Source organism: Gossypium hirsutum, chromosome A13 (genome assembly GCF_007990345.1).
Source record: "Gossypium hirsutum isolate 1008001.06 chromosome A13, Gossypium_hirsutum_v2.1, whole genome shotgun sequence".
Classification (NCBI taxonomy): domain Eukaryota; kingdom Viridiplantae; phylum Streptophyta; class Magnoliopsida; order Malvales; family Malvaceae; genus Gossypium; species Gossypium hirsutum.
The window spans coordinates 43,612,650-43,617,233 of NC_053436.1; positions in this window are offsets into that span (position 1 = coordinate 43,612,650).

Here is a 4,584-nt window from a genome sequence, read left to right on the forward strand (position 1 = left end):
CTATAATCCGAACTAAGTTGTAAAATTATTGCATTTTGATTTCTTGCATATAGTAAGTATTCGCGGTGAGAACTATTGTGTTTTACAATTGAAATGGATTGATTCAATATGTGATGAATTTATTGAATTTATATAAATTGAATTGAATTCATGTGTATATATGTGATTATATGAAAATTTGATATTTGATATTGGATATTGGTTATATTTGAAAAGTAAAATGTAACCATATTAACTGTATCGGGCTGAGTCGGATATAGATGGCATGCCATAGGATAGGAAAAATTTAGGAATCTCTTCTACTTTGAGTCAATGAGGCACTGGGTGTCAATTTACTTCGGTTTAATTAATAAGACACTGGGTGTCAAATTTATATAGCGCTGGGCGCATATTACTTTGGATTAACTGATGAGGCACTAGGTGCCAAACTAGTGTGTTGATTGGATCTGTGTATCTGTCTGAGTCTGAGTCATGTTAATAGGGGTAAATAAATAATAAAGTTCTGTAATTGATATTGAAATAGCATGGTATGAGAAATAGAAGTGATATAGTGAATTGAAAATAGAATGTGAAATATGTTGTAAATACATGGAAATATGAGTTATATACTCATGAATTGAATATGGAATGGCTAATGCTATTGTTTAATTGATATGCAAATAATTATTGATATAACAATTGTGTGAATTGGGACATTGTTCAAGAAATGAAATGTAACCTCCCAAACCCGGCCTAGACATTATGATTGAATCGGAAAGGCCAAATTGGACACCTTAGTGTCGAACTTACACTAAAATAGTTAAAAACCCTCAAGTACTTCTGTTTATAAAACTGCGATTTCTATTGTTATCTTTGGAAAATGTCCATCTACTTAGTCCAACCCTACTTAGGTCAAATTAGCAAATTAGGTGAGTTTTTGTAAAACCTTACTGATAGTGTTGCCTTTGAAAAATTATTTTGTTATCTTCTTAGCAGTATAAATGTACCATTACTAGTCAAATTATTAATTTAGTCACATATCATGCATATTCCATTTCAACATATTATAAAAACCATGTATCTATACTAAAGATGCGTGTCATGCATGCATGAAAAACCCCAAAATCTCGAACAGTCCCCAACCACAGTTTAAAGAAACTTTACAATCCAAAATCGAATAATAATAAAAAAATAACTTAAAAATATAATTAAATTTAAATAATATGATGAAGTAAAGTTCAAAGTCCTCCGTACGTCCGCATGCCAATTCCGATCCTAAGTTCGATCATTACCTGAGAAGTTGAGGTAATGGAGTGAGCTTAACTAGCTCAGTGTGAGACTAAACGAGTATTAAGCATTCATACATGCAATTTCATAGAGGTACCAAAAGCACAATCAAACATTAACAATAATAACTTTCAAATGCACATGATCATAAAAAATGCGCATGTGAGATCTTACCCATACCATTCACTACACACTACGAGTTCCCCAGAACCCGTCTGCCAAACTCCAACGTATATGTGCAATGCTCGATGCGGTAAAACCACCAATAATCAATAATGCAGTGAAACTGCCAAATATACAACGCGATATAATCGCCAATCCCCTTGATACTCCAAACGCAGTGCACTGACTAACAATGTATGTGGACTTAATATGCCTCCAGTTCTCCACGGAACTCCTCTGTTAACCCCAAAATCCAATCCCAATCCCAATGCACATGCAATATGACATACAAATTCATACACAATCACATTTCAATCCTTTTCACTTTTATTCGACATGCTCAACATGTCCTCAATAATCACATACTTTTAGAAGAAGGAAACAACGTTTCAAATTTTCAAATTACCATTAAGATGGTATTTATCAATATTGTTCAATTCACATACTTTACGAATTTCATTGTGCATCATTAGCAACCTCAAATATATATATCATAGTAAATATTTCATGCATAAAACTAATATTTCAACATTTCATACCATTCCATTGAACATTCTCATACCACATAATAAAACTATGCATAACAATCTCAATTGCACATTCATACAGTCAAACTAGCAATTTACCAACACACCAATCTTTTAAGGCTCGAAACGTACCTGGTTCGACCACTCACAAAACTAATATTTTGGCTACTATTCCAAACCAATCAGCAAGCTAATTATCAAATATAACATAACATTTATCATTATCAAACAAATTTTACAAGTTTAGGACCCACACCTTATTTTTTTGCTTTCTCGCAGCACCCTAGTGAATCTTCCAATTTTCCTTAATAACCCTTTATACGATCCTAAACCAAAATTCAGTATAAACTAAATCAATTTACCACTTAATCAAATCCTAATTACCCACTTATGGTTTCAAACCAATTGTTGGATTAATAACTATTTCAACTAGTTCGATTCCTTACCTTGTATCGATGCGAACCGTACGTACGATCGTTCTTCGGCTTCATGGTTGACTTGAGGCGTTTGGATCAGCACCTAATTCCATAATACAATGAAAATTCAGTAGCTAATAATTATTCAATTCTTTCATTTAATAAATCCATAACATTTACCCTACAACTATGTCGAAGTAACAATTAATTTTACACTTAACCGCACTTACACTTCCCGATTTGTGAGATCCGAATGCCCAAATGATAAAGAACATTTTTCCCTAATTGACATGGGTTTAATAGATGATTAGGAGGGTTAAATAACTCAAATTAAGGCTGGAATTAATTGGGAAAGATTCAAGGAACAAAACAGCCCCTTATTCTACACATATGCGCACGCACCACCGCCCATGGTGGCCGAAATTGGGGCTGAATTCTAAAATAATTTGAAACCTCATTAAAATCTAGAAAAATAAATTTAAAAAAAATTTAAAATCCCCCTGGAAATTTATGTTTTTAATGGACAAGACCAATTAGAAATTGAAGAGAGAAAAGACCTTACACAAGCTAGTCGAGAGAAACGGCAATGGCTCTTTCTAGGCGATGTTTGGGATCGATCTTGGATTTAAAAATTCAAGATTTGGGGCTTATTTAATTGAGTAAAAATTGCAGTAATATAGTAAAGGAGATGGTGCACAATCTTGATGCAAAAGGAAGAAGAAGATGATGATAAAAGGGGAGGTGTAGGCAACGACAACAATAGAGGAAAAAGGGAAAAGAAAAAAAAGTAACGGTGAAGAGAGGGAGAGGGGGTTAGGGACGACTAAGGTAGAAGAAAATAGGGTAAAAGGCTGATTATTTTGATAAAAACATGTATTTATACCTAGGTTTACTAAGCTTGGATGCCAACACATAAAAAAAAGGGGAATTTGCAAAAAAAATAATTTATTTTGTAAGAGTTGAGACTTTAACTTGGGACCTCCAACCAACTTTCAAGCTTTCACATTTAATGACTAGCCATTAGGTCAATTCCCTATTTTTGATATATTTCTAAATTTTATGGATCTAAATTTGGGATGTTACAGCTTTACCCCTTTAAAGAAAATTTGTCCTCGAAATTACCTATTTCGAAGAGATGAGGATACTGAAGCCAAATTGTGTCCTTCGGCTCCCAAGTAGCCTCTTCGATGCCATGATTTCTCTATAGTGCTTTAACTAATGGAATTTTCTTTCGTCTTAGCACTTTGGTTTCACATTCTAATATTCGAACCGGTTCCTCCTCAAATGATAAATCTGGTCTAACCTTGATCTCCTCAACTGGAACAATATGCGAAGGATCAAACGTGATACCGTCTCAACATCGAGACATGAAACACATCGTGAATATGATCTAACTCAGGTGGCAACTCGAGTTGGTAAGCCACAGGACCAACCTTTTTAAGCACTTGATAGGGACCAATAAATCTAGGGCTTAACTAGCCCTTTTGACCAAATCTCAAAACTTTCTTCCATGAAGAGACTTTAAGGAAAACGAAATCCCCCACATTGAACTCAATGTCCTTGTGCTTCAAATCAGCATATGACTTCTGTCTATCAAAATCTGTCTTCAATATTTCTTGAATTAATTAAATTTTATTCTCAGTTTCTATAACCAATTCTGGACCAATCAGCTTCCTTTCACCCACTTCAATCCAACATAAAGGTGAGCGACATTTACGACCATAAAAAACTTAATAAGGTGCCATTTGGATACTTGACTGAAAGCTGTTATTATAGGCAAATTCTGTAACGCCCCGAATTTTGGACCTAGAAGTTTTGGAATTTGAGCATAGGGACAATGAGAAGGCTGCTCTATGAGTTTGGCTGCGCAGTTGAGTGGCAGAATAGGCCTGCTGGTCTGGTGGTTGAGTGAGTGTTAGCATACCTCAAGGTTCTGAGTTTGATTTCTGTATGGGCATTTTAGAAAAACATTTTGTTTATTTCTTTTTGTTTTTAGGTTAAATAATTATTTTGTTATGGGTTTATTATTATTATATGTTTTTATTTTTATTTGGCTTTTTTTTCTTTTTTTTTCACGTTCTTCTTTTTCTTTTTCTTCGATTTTCTCTTTTTGGCTCTCTTTGTTTTCTATGAAATCGGTTGCTGACTGATTGTGGAATTCCGCTCCTCTGTCGTCATCTTTGATCACATATCAGGTTTGGGATTTGAACCTT